Here is a 13567-nt window from a genome sequence, read left to right as displayed (position 1 = left end):
AGCATGGACATTTTTATACTGTCTGTAAATTATGGATTTTCTTTCCAGATATCAGCACATCCTGCCAGGGTCTGAGACAGTTAGCAATTACAGTAATTTACCTTCAGATTTAGCAAGGCTTTATGTTTGTGGGAATAAATGAATTTTTGATAGAGTAGCTAAACAACAACAAAAAAGGTAAAGAAAAAATCAATCAGGCTGACTTAAGAGATTCCTTTCTTTTGTCTTCCTCCTTCCATTACTTAAAGAATGATATAATGTATTTTGGATCAAATAAAACTCTCAATGAAATCTAAAGAAAAATTTTTATTCATTCTCGAGTATTTGTTTCTAGAGTAGTATTAGTTTACCTTGGGTTTTTTTTCAGCTTAAACTTATAAAGACATAATTCAAAAGAGGAACTCAGCTTAATTTCAAATTATTTTTTTTTAAATCCGCTTTTTTCCTCCATTTTCGTAAGTTAAACTATTTGTTTAGTTTAATCTGAATTAGCACATCTTGATGCTTGTTTTGGGGAACAAATAGCTATTAATGACAGAAATGTTGTCATGCTCCACCCATGGCTGTAAGGGGTGTTGAATGAGACAGGTTTGGGGTGCAACTCAAGGGCCTCTGTCACAGCCCATGCACTGGCTCTGCTTGAGCTCTGCCATGGCCAGGGACAGCCCGGCAGCTGCGGTGACAAAGCTGCACCTCTGAGCGCATGGGCTCTTTTATATCCCCAGATGTGGCATCTTGCCATAGAGCACAAAAGGAAATGGGAGTGAGTAAGGGATTTTAAAAGGATTTTGATATTTCTAATCACAGCCCATATTGTAGCCCGCTGCCTTCACATCTAGCGAGGCTCAAGCAGGTAAGAAAAACTGAAGCACAGTGGAAGGTTTGCCCCAAAGAAGAGATAAGGACAAGCTATTCAATCTTTAAAGCTTTAGAGCTGACTGTCCTCAAAGTGAGCTCCTAGCCTTCTCCTCTGGCCTTTTCCATGTAGAATTATTCCCTCTAAATCCCTGCACCACATGCTAGGACCTTTACAACTGCCATAGTCCTCTCAAATCCCTTCTCTTCTGGCATTAGTGTGTGCTATCTTTTCTCCCAAAAACAAGAATAAACAATAGAAACAGGCGCAACAAGAAGAAATCAAGAAAAAGGCAGAAGAAGATTATGAATTTTCCGTCTGGTGAAGGAATACATCCCAGTGGAAAAATAAAAACAACTGCACAATTAACAGAGAAGAAATTCCTGGTTTGAAAGCTCACCATTCATGTGTTACAGAGTCTTAATGATGACATTTGTCACACCACAGTCACTGAAGAAGGTAAGTCCAGAAAATAAAACAATATATTTTGAAGGCAGCTAATCACATTAATTAATTATTAAACAATGCTTGTGGACTATCTAAAACCAGCATGGTTTCTGGCGATGTCACATTCATTAGAAAGCTCTTCCCATTGCTGAACAGTAGGAGTGGGGCACTGTGACATTAACCAGTAGCTGTGGTGAGCAATAACCTCTTTTATGGAGCTGTGGTTGTGCATGATTAAAAAATAAATAGGAGATCCATTTTACAACTCCTTCTAATACAAAGAGAAGAAAGGGAAACATTGGCAAATGTAGTAGTTTATTTTTTTTTCTTTTAGCCCAGCTAATTTTAATTTAGTTTTTTGTAAACCACAAACATAGAAAGATATGTCGTTTAGACAATGTACCAAAAGGGAGAAACAAAGACTGAAAAAGATTTTAAAATGAAAAAGAATTCACCGTGCCCTCAATACAGGTATGAGAGAATTATTAGAAGAGGGAAAGTAAGTGTTCATGGGACCAGACTGAATGTCTTCACTGGGACTGATCAAGTTATTTCAGCAGAACAGATTTTCCATTAGTAAATATGATTACTTCTTTATTGATATACTCTGTGGAAATATACAGAATTTGATTATGGTATTGTGGGGGAAATCAAGAAAATATTTCTATTGTCCTTAAAAGTTTGGTTTTTTATAGTGAAAATACATCAGATCTTGCTTCAACTTTCATATAGTATTGTTCTCATTCTTCCATATATTGATACTGTAATTAGTATTGTACATCATTTTTACCTTCTTACATGAGAATGTTGTAAAAAATTAAACTTGTAACTAATTCAATTTAAGTATGCTGGCAACTTTATTCTATGAGAGAGTCCAATATTTCATATTATGATTTTGCTGAGCAGCAAAAACCAAGCATGATCTAAAGATCCCTGTTGAAAGCAAGTCTGAAATGTAGGTACATGCAGATGGAGGGAAACATATACTAGACTAATCCATATGCCTGGCAAAAACATTACCTAAATCAATAATAATTTAATAAACTCCTTAGGTATACTTAGTCATTAAAATCCTGCATAAGGGAGACTGCTGCCTGAAGTCATACAGTACCATCCTTGCTCTCCCCCAAGGAAAAGTTCTATGTGATGGCTGTACCTGGTGGAGAGAAGAGGCTCCACACTGGGTGTCGTCCCCCGCCCCGCAGCAATCAGCAGAAAAAATTATGCCCAATTCTGCCTACCCTGGAGGCACAACCACCCCCACGACCCTGCTGCTCATTCCCTCCTGCACATGCAGAGAATATCCATATATACCACCAGGAGGTAAAATGTCTGATCCACTTTCCGTGCTGGTGTCCTTCAGAGATGGATGGTGGGGTCAGGCTACTGCTTCAAATCCACATCAGCACAAAATTGGAGGGATGGAAATGGGAACTTGCAAGAGCTGTGCTTGAAATCCTGGGACTCAGAGATATGCTTTGAAAGGATTAAAATGCTAATTCTCATAGAAAATAGTAGGAATTTGGAATACAAACACTTTTTAAAATATCAGCCTTCCTTTAGGAGACATTAAAATAAATTCCTCATATACTCAGACCAAAAAAAAATACTGGCTCAGTGAAGTAAGCTTCCACTGGAATTTTCTCAGACTTCTGCTTGCATTTTTGTATTGTTGAAGAAAACTGAAATGTAAACAACGTCCTGGAAATTCCCAGAGTGTTAGCTGCAATTTTTGCTCCTAGTGATACAAATTTGCTGTACCACAGGCAGTTGTATGTCTTTCATGGCAGCTTGCCCCTTACCAGAGTGAAGGTGCACTGAAAGATCTCTTTAGCCCCTCCAGTTCAGAGGTGAGAAGGCAGCATTTACAGGTGTACCAAAGCCTGGCATCTCAAGGTTCAATCCAAGCATCCTTGTGGCCTTTAGAGCCTGTCTGGGCTGCTGGAGGGGAGCACAGTGCCTCAGGTAGTACAAACCCACGTTCAGGCAACAGAATCTCATCTTACATCTATTTTAATAGCAGTGTCTTCTCTGCACCTAGCTCATCTACCTCACCTACCATCAAAACAAGTCATCCTTTTTCTGAATTGATTCAGCTGAGAATCTTGGTGCTTAGTGGATGAGGAAGGTCCTAAAAATAATTGATGAGACTGTGACAATTAAAAGCTTTAACTTCAATCACTGATTAGTGAAAAAATGCTACTGTTCTTGGTCTCCTCTGAATGCAGGTTGAAGTATGTTTTTTGCTAAGAAAACTTATATTGCAGTGCAAACACAAACCATTTCTGGCAGCAAGGACAGCAGCTGCAGCTAACCCTGAGTACTTGACTACTGGTAGTAGTCACAGCTACAGTGTTAGCTGCCAACACACCTGTACACACCTCTGTGTAGACATCTAAATGTAGGTGTCTGAGTCTGGAGTGGAAGCTGCTCCTACATCATAGACACCTCTCAGGGAATCTATCTGCTTATAGGAGGCTTCTAGCAACATTAGGTGTGTGGCAGAGTATCTCATTTGGCTGCCATTCCAAGAAGGAAGGTACCACTGAGCTAAGGTAACTTGCCACAGCTGACCATCCCATGCAGAAATCCTGGTAATACTTATCATCTAAAATCTCTGTTTAAAGAGCTGAAACCTTTCCCAATCCCAAACGGAGTAACTGTACCAGGACAGAGAATATTGGTTCAGTCCCTCTTCTTTTGGAGTCAACAACACAACAGGCTCTTATTTTTTAAAATATTCATTTGTTTTTGCATGTTTCATCTATTTGCTTAACATAAATGAAGATATTTACAGAATGACACCTTCTATATAAAATATAAGATAGAATACCTCCATCAGAGGCCAGAATTTTAATTTCAAATTACTTTCACTTAGTATATTTGTCACTTTTTTTAAGGTCCAGTTTGATTTTAGTTTAGATGACATTTAATCATTCTATTATTGAATCAAATTCACCTATACTAACTCAAAAGCACTATCTGTCTTTTCCAATAGAACTCTACCTACTTTATTTTTTCTTACACTATTTAATTTAACTCACTGTAGATATCTGTCTGTTATTTCCTAAAAAATGTATTGCAGTTTGTTTACACCAAGAAATGCAAGCAAAAAAAATCTAAATTCATAATACAGGAGACAGTCAGACATTTTCTTTTTGTTTCTTAATTTTTTTCTTTAAAAAAAAAAATCATAAAATAAATCCCAACAAATCTCCTGAGGAGAATGAATTAGATAAATGAACAGAATTCAATGAAAACAGCTTTGAAATGTAGTAGGACTCTGTTATTACACAGTGTTCGTGCTTACAGCATATTTTCTCTTTATTGTAAGGCAGAGTTCAGGCTGCACATATATCCTATTGAACCAGACACTGCTCCTCTTCCATTTAACTCCTCTTTATACGATAACATTTTACCTGCCAGTAGGATTATTATTGAGACATTTTCCCCGTGATTTGAAGGATTTGTTTATTCGAGCTTTTTAAAGACTGCTCCAATTTTTACCTCCTCTCCTTGCCATGACAGAGATCAAATCTAAGTGAAATTACCCCTGTGTTGTATAGAGTTGCATCTCCTCCTGTGATTCTGTAGATGCAGATTTAGATGTGCCTGCCATTCCTATCAGCAGAGTGTCTGTAACAGGATGGATTTGCAAGGCATTCATGTCTCGGAGATCCAGTCGTCATGCACAGGGAGAGAATCCTAGTCTGGCAAAGACTAAAAGTACATAGGAAAAATCATACCATTTCAGGCTTTTACATGAAGAATCCAGGAAAGGATAATGAGAGCCTTAAATAAAACAGCACAGGGGTGCAGCTGTGAGTCCAAGCTCACAGTAACTGTCAGCACAGCCCTGGTGCAGCTCTGGGTCATGCCAGCATTCCTGCTCTCACCCTGGGGCTGCCCTCTGTAGTTTTTGGAGAGAAACAGGCTAAGTCACAGGCATATGAGCTCTAAGTTGTGCCATGCCATTCTTCAGCAAGACAAGAAAACAGTCCCTCACCCATTTTACTTACTGATATGAACATCACCTTAGCAACGCATCAATTTTCTGCAAAGACTCAGCAAAGCCTCTAAGAAATTTCTTCATCCCGATGAGCTCCTGGTCATAGCTTCTGGAGGGATATTTTTCACATCACTTCACAAATGGCCTAAAAGCTTTGTTAGATTGAGACCTAAACCAATATTGAGACCAAAACTGGTGTTAACCTTTCCATGCTGAAGTAACCGCCATGGTTTCTTTAAAAAAACAGGGTTTTATTCCTTAACCCAACACAAAAAAAAAAAAATTTCTTATATCCTTTCCCCCCATTCCTGATATTGTCTTAGATGTTTTAACAAAGCAGGCTTCTCCTCTGCTCAGAGTAGCTTTTTAGAAACTTCCATTCTTCATTTTTTCTTTTCAGATAAAAGTTGTAGCTTTATCAAAACTCAAAGTATCTAGTCAAGATGTACTAACCTCAGGTGTGAACTAGCCTGTACTGCTCCATGTTCTCTGAAAATGTTTTTTATTGAATGGCTCGTAAAAAGCTTAAATATGATAATTCACAGTCCTAGCAATAGCAATTAAAACAGCAAACAGATGTCTCTGTTTTGAGACAAATGCAAGTAAGAAATAAGAAACCACCTGGATCATTTATATTAGTTCATCGGTTTGGGACTCCTCTATCTTGACACTGCCCAAGTTTTAGCTCATCCCTGAGCCTGTCTTCTAAACTGGGTATTTATTCCCTGTTCTTCAAACTCAACTAAAGAGTCTCAGACAGAACAAGCCAAAATTGCCATTCATCTTAGCAAGTCTATTTTAGTAAGGGATAAATGTTAATTTAAAAGGGCATATGAGTGGATTTAAGAAAATACTTGCTTTGCTTAACTTCGCTTAGCAAGTCTTACCCTGACCTATGGCTTAATCCAGTGATATTTTACATGAATCACTCCCCCTGGCATCAGACCCATCATTCTTGCTTGTGTTGTTCTATTTCACCTCCTCCACCTGTTCTGGGAGGCTCCATGCACTGGAGTTTGTTTCCCAATGCTGGTGCTGTACCCTCTGGGAAACCTTTCATCTCTAACCCTCTCCATAGCACTGATTCCTCTTTAAACTGTTCCCTCGAAGCTTTCCTGTACAGTTTAGCTTCTGATTAAGCATAATTTCTTTTTATTTCCCCATCATTTGCAGCTAGTCTGTGATAATACACTCCTGGCATTTTTGCTTCTTTTAAAATCCAACTTTTTGTTCTTTCATCTCCATCTCTGTATATTGTTTTCCTTGTCTAGCAGCAAAAGTGCCTTTGTTGCTCACATTTCTCATCTTTATCCTACTAAATTCTGTATTTTCACATCACTCCTAAAGTGATCCGAAGTAAAAAAGAAATTATTTTGCTAGATGGAAGGTTTTTTCTAAGCACTGCACTGGTTGCTTCCTGTGCTTGTTGTTTTCTAGCCTTGAGAAACTCTATATAAAGAGGAAAAAAATCACTCAAAGTGGGGGAAAAAACAGGCTTTTTCGACCAGAATTGATGGTGCACAGTAAAGAGGAAGGCAGTAACCTCATTACTTGCCATTCTGGGCAGCTTTTGTGTGGGGTGAAAAGCTTCTGGGAAGCTTCAGCCCAAGTTCCGTTTCTGTTGCTATATGTCCCTATAGCAGCATCAGACATAACTGGATGTCACTGTGACACTGAAGTGGCACAAAGCAAAAGATTCAGAAACCAGAGAAGTATTCCCTTGTAAATTCTCTGTATTCAAAATTACAGTTGTTATAAAAACCCTAATAAAGGATAAGGACTTCTAATAAGCCATCAAAGGTCCCCAGACTGGGTTCCTGAAGAGGCAGTGGCAAGCTGTGCACCTACTGGCCACACCCAGTCCTGCTCATCTGCTTGCAGAAGTGACCAGATGTACAGGCAATTACACAGTTACATCAGGAGTGTTACCAGCACATATCTTTCCACACAGCTTTCAACTGATGCCCTCAGGACCAAAAAGAAAAATCACAAATATTGTGATGATGCCATATCTTTTTAATGGCATATATTAGAGTGAGATCCCACTGACTTTTGACCAACCATTATTAATTCCTTGGCATAGATTGACTCATATTTGGAATTAGTATAAAAATGTATCAGTGAAGCAATGGCTTGTATCTTGGGGTACATGTGAGATCGATGAATTGAGAAACAGAGGGTTTGACAGCATGAAACCATCTTTTACATTGGGAAAAAGACATATCCTGTAGCTTGGGCTCTGGGTTAATCCTCAAAAAGTCATATCCCAGAAGCCAGCAAAGGTTTTTGTATTAATTTAAGTTATTTCATTGGACAAATGAGCAACTTCAGGAACTCTAATCATTGTTAGTCCACATTGTGGTATGAAACAGGAAATTGGAGCACCCTATGCCTTCAAAAGTTGAAGTGAAAAGTTACACACGGAGTATACATTATTCATAGAACATAAAATACGCATTACTAGAACAAGAGAAAGCTATTTTCTTTGGCACAGTAAAATAAGGCTGCCTGAAAAATATGCAGTGGTATGTCACTTGGGGAGAGCCCCGAGTTAAACAGCATTCCCCACCTGTCAGGACCCGTGTTTCATTCGCCTGCTGCTGGAATGAGTGGGGATTTGTTTTCAGTAAAGATTTCTGGTTCATCCACCATAGCACAATTTGCTTAATTTTGTATTCGTGTCCTGTAATTACTGAAGTGAAAGAGATGGCAAAATTAAAATGAAACCTCAGAAAAATAAAATACTAGGTGAGGACAAAGCTTTCAAAGAACAGAATCGAGGTACATTTTAAATCAGATCTATTACTTTGGCTTTCACATTATGGTAGAAAAGTTTAAATTAAGATGTCCTTGAGCATATCTTGGATTTTTGACTAATGCGTCTCTGAAGATCCCAATGCTGTGCATCTAAAGTATTGAAATTCGTACTATGAGCCATTAAATTAAGGTGGGATTTGTCTGAACTAATCTCATTAAACTGGGCACCTAGCTGAAATCAAACCTTTAGTTTCTTTCTGTAGTAAGGGGAAAAAGGAGGCATTGCCAAAAAATATTCATTCTTTTTTATATGGGGTTCATTTCCCCATATCGTATTTGCTGTCCCAGGAAGGCATAAGCTGCTCTTCAAATATGTCTCTGGCATAGAGACTATGTCTGGATTTAGATGTCTAGCTCACATTTAATGTAATTTGCACAGACTGAACAAAATGAGCTGAATCCCTCCCAAAGGTGTGACAGTGTGAAATAAAAGGTTAGGTAAAGTCCAGTCCAGTTCCTCTGCTGGTTTGCTCAGTAAAGCTTAAGTCATTTCATATATTCATTTTTCTTTACCTGCTTCCTTCTTTCATTTATCTAAACTAAAAGCTAATACAATAGGGTTCCTGGCTTCTGTCTGTGCTGTCTAGACATTGTTATAATAACAGTTATAATAACAATGGTGTTTAAAAAAGTCTGGATAAGGCAGAACATCAGGAATAGTGCGTTGCTTAGCCATTTACATATGTAATATTTTACTTGATAGTGATATGAAACATGCAGTAGCCACACCAGCTTCTGTTTCTTTATTACTGTGCAGGCTTTCATGGCCAAATGCAATATTTAAATATATCTGTACAATGCATGAGGAAGGTCAGAAAGAGCTGCACGTCTCAGTGAGACAGAAACTAAATGTTAAAACCTTGATATTTTGTCACAGGACTCAAATAATAAACCAAATACAGAAACAAAATTATAAAAAATGGAGAAAAATCATGATGGTGGGTTTGCACAGCCTCATACTAGTATTTTCAGCAATACGTTTATCCTGTGTCCTGCTCTTGAGCAACAACAGTTAATGGAAGTCCTGTGTCTCCGTTAGTGGAATTATATGAATAATGCAACATGATATTCATTTGCGTTTTTTCATCCCACCATTCTTCCACTAAGCCAGCTGCCAGCTTTAACTGTCATTTCCAAGGACCTAAGGATCAGGTGGGATTATATACTCAGACTTTCCTGATTAATAACTGTGTGAATCAATAAGGGGTAAGCCATTTAGCATAATATACCTATGAAATACTAAGTTCCCAAGCTCATGTTTTAGTTCCTGTTTCTTATGCATCTTGATACAGATGTGTCTGTTAAGGCAGAATAAACTCTCATGGCTGGGGAGTGGTTTCTTGTGTTATGCTGAGTGCTTCCTTCTTGCTTTGACAAAATACATAAACTCTTCAGGAATTAGACACTTTTATTGATGTTATTTACAAGATTTTGTTTTTCAAGGATGCCATCGGAGTTCCAAGCATTGTTACAAAGAGAGTGATTTATTAACAAAGAATTAGGTGCTACATTTTTCATTTTTCAGTCAGTGAAATTTCTTTGGATCTTTTCAGCACCAAGCTGCACATTTTAAGATTAAAAATAAATCAGAAAGCAGAAACTTTGAAACAGAAAGCAGTTCTCCACTCCACAGGTATCTGGAGAATAGAAATCTGTCTTCTCCTACTCGTCTGATGCCGGTCCTAGCTCTGTTCTCACATCTAAACAGTGAAGAAGTGGGAAACTGTGTCAGGATAAAACAGATCCACAGAAGGACTTGAAACAGTTATTCTGAATCAATCAGAGAATCATAGAATGGCTTGGTTTGGAAGGGACCTTAAAGGCCATCTAGTTCCAAGCCCCCCACCACGAGGAGGGGTGGCACCTTGATGATTGATGTATCAGATTCCCCCTTCCTGCACCAGAGCTTTCCGCTCTTGGGGTGGCAGTGACATCTCTCCAGCCTGCACAGCAAACATGCTTGAAATTATTGCTGCACAGGCAGACAGAGTAAGCAAAGATCCCTGCTGCCACAGTCCTCATCAAAGCCTGAGATTGATATCACTTCTTCCCAGTTTATGTGATGCCTAAAGGCAAGAGAGCTGCAAGAGAAGCAAGGGCATTTGACAAGACCAAGGACTGGTCAGGTCTGCTGTGATTTTCTCTCTTTCCATCTCTTTCTTCCTTTTCTTGTGACTTTACTGTTTAGCATCTTTGTACTCTGGGGCTCAGTGATTTAATGTTCTGTCACTAATGGCAATTCAGACCTCATATTTCAGAAGTTACACTACAGTTCTACAACTGTACTTATGAAATGGGCAGGAGGAAAAAAAGCAAAGGTTACTAACCAGACATGTCTTTAGAAATATCGTTCCTAATTGGAAACCAGCACTAATGAACTAAATGGGACAATAAAAAAAAGAAAAGGCAGTATTTGGAAGAGCCGGTTCAGTAATGAACTGTCAAGGCCTACTCTCTTCTCACCTAATTGAAATGCTGCTTCTGCTGCCTTTTTTATTGAGTTGCCTTTGGCTTTCAAAATACTTCCCACACACAGATTGACATGTGGATTTTATATTAACTTCTGCATTTGCTGCACATCACTTTTATAGCATTGTTAGGTATTGAGGTGGAGGTTTTTGCCTATTTTTTTCCTAAACAAAGAAAAAAAAAATGACCTTATTAATAGCAGTGAAAACACAAATTTTCAGGCAATTTTCAGGCCCACATAGCTTGGCCTACATAAATTGATTTGCATACAAGCACAGACTAGACATAATAAGGGAATTGGTTGTTTTTTTCCATTATGGTGCTTAAACTAGATGATGACATTAAGAGATGGATTATTTTGTTTTGCATCCCATTTTCAAGTATTTTATATGTTTATATCTTCATATGTTTTTAAGTTTGTAAGTGGCAATTCAAGGATTGCTGTTCCATGCCAATAAAAATAAAGTTTTGGTACAAAGGAAGAATTCATCCAAACTCCCTACACTGAATGCTGCCACTTACCAGCACTTCTGTTTCATCAACAAAAAATAATAATTGTTTCTCTCAGGAGAGATAAAAAAGAAACTTGTTTACTCTCCCACTGTTGTGACCTTAGGATTATTTGTGATGAGAGAAAGCATTCTTTTTTCTGTTTTCTTCAGTCACCAGAGTTACCCTGAAAAACAGTTATGCAAAAATAACGTAAACCATGTTCTCATCTCCTAAGGCAACTACATTACCTTAGATCTACAGGACAGTTTGACAGGGAAGAAAAGCTCCCTTTGTGCAGGGCTGCAGCCTCTTCTACAGGTCTCCCCTCACCCGTTGCTGCAGCTGCTCTCTGGGCCCAGGGAGGAATTTTCTCCTAAGAGGGAAGATTTAGAGCTTCCTTGGTGTTTGTAGCAAGCACATCCATGTCTGAGAAAGGCATCACTTCCAGCAAAGCCAGCTGAGGTTTTACTGCAGGTTTCAGCAGGGTTTCTTTACTTGCTTGCTCTGTAGATGTTTTCTACATGTAGCCTGCTGAGTCTTAGCTCCCATGGCCTGGGATTGGGATTTCTCCATCATCAGCTTAGAAAACTTCTGTTGTGTGATGCTGAGTTTTCCTCTTTCCTTTTTGTGCAGAATGTTTCTTCCCTGCACAAAAGCTGGGATGATGAAGAGAAGTGTCACTGCTCTGAATCTTAACCCAGGGTGAAATCCAGACCAAGGGCATGAACTGTCCTGAGCTTGATATTTCTGTTCTATTCTAAGATCAATATTTCTGAAACTAAAGACCTTTCTACAAATATGGATGCCACACTTCCATTAGAAAGAAACAATCAAAGGGATTCAATGGTGAAATAATTTACCCAAAATAATAAAATAAAATTATAATTTATTAAAAAAAAAAAAAAAAAAAAAAAAAAAAAAAAAAAAAAAAAAAAAAGGAAAAAAGTTTGGCGCACACGAAGTAAATGGCACCAGTACAAGAGCAGCTCAAGAGTCCTTCATGGAACTGCCTAAATGAAGCTGGCTGAATTAATCTTAGACTCCAGCCTGAATTAATTACCATTATAACTGATCATCTTTCTTGAGCCTTGATGTTCATTATGTTGCACAATATGATTTGCTATGTATTTTGTATTTACTTATTGCCACTTAACTACAAGTCTGAGAGTTACTAACACCCCAGGTTTACCATAGTTTAGTGTTGTTTCTGCCTGTATCATAATTGTTTTTCATTAAGTTTTTATGTGATTTTAGATGTTCTCACGAATAATTTACTTCATATACGTTAATGTTTTATTTGCATTTCTTTGCAATCCCTTTACAGCTAACTGCCAAATATTATAGAATCAGATATTAATTCTATCATAAACTATGGTATTTATTGCATATAGTTTAGAATAAATAATAGATTATGCACAAATAAATGAATAATTTCTCCTTCTTTAATATTGCCCATGGACACACAGAAAAGTGCTCTAAACATCCCAATGTAAGCAATTATTAGCTGTCCCCATGTGACCACATAAAAAAAGCTCAAACATACAAAGTGACTTGCTTATAGATTCTAATTTTAATGACCTAATTCAAAACCCTATTGAGTCTACCCACTGCCTGCCTCCAATAGGATTTGACTCAGTCCCCAGAAGTCAGCAGGAAGCGGAAAGCAGACTCTGCGATCTCTGTTAGGGCCAGGCCTTCTAATTAACAATCCGGAAAAGGATTCATCATAACGAGAAGTATTTAATTTTATTTGCTGTAGCTAGAATTAGGCTATTAACTTCCAATGTCACTTTGGATCCCAAAGGATCCTTAACTGCCAAGGCAGTGAAAAGAGATCACACTTGTAAATTCTGACTGATCAGTGTTGCTGCTGAGATTTTATGTCATTTGCTGTCCAGTAGCTCATGATTTCTTTCTCTCACAGTTGCTGTCCATTAGTATTTTCTTCTTGCCAGAAACTGTCTCTTGGAGACTGGAAAACAGTTTTGCATCCTGTCATCCCCCTCATTTTGGTAGTTTCACATCTGCAGTAGAAGATGTACTGCCTGAATATAGCAAATTAATACAGATGTAGCATGTAACACCACTCATTTATCTTTACTTGCTAATGATCATTGCTAGCTGAAAACTGATGGATTTGAAACCAAAGCTCCAACCCTCAGGTCATCAGTAATGATATAACCAATCATGTTTGGTGACCCTTTAATATTTTAAAATGAACTACATTAGACTGTACCCATGTCAAAGTGATCCTTTAGTAGCAAAAGGGCACAGAGGGGCAATGTTTTCTTGCTGAGGGGAAAAAAGTCTGGGGACTTAAGAAATGCTTTTCCCTCTCCATTCTGTTCCCAAGCAGAAAGGAGAATCCCCCTTATTAAAAATGTTTATCATACAGCAGCAGAAAAGATACTTCACCATAGCAGACCCTGTTACTGACTAGGAGTGCTCTGTCATATCTGGGGCAGCCAAGCAGCTTC

The sequence above is a fragment of the Zosterops lateralis genome (assembly GCF_965231275.1).
Source record: "Zosterops lateralis genome assembly, chromosome: 2".
Lineage (NCBI taxonomy): Eukaryota > Metazoa > Chordata > Aves > Passeriformes > Zosteropidae > Zosterops > Zosterops lateralis.
The sequence above is the reverse complement of the archived record's forward strand: the minus strand, read 5'-3'. Positions refer to the sequence as shown.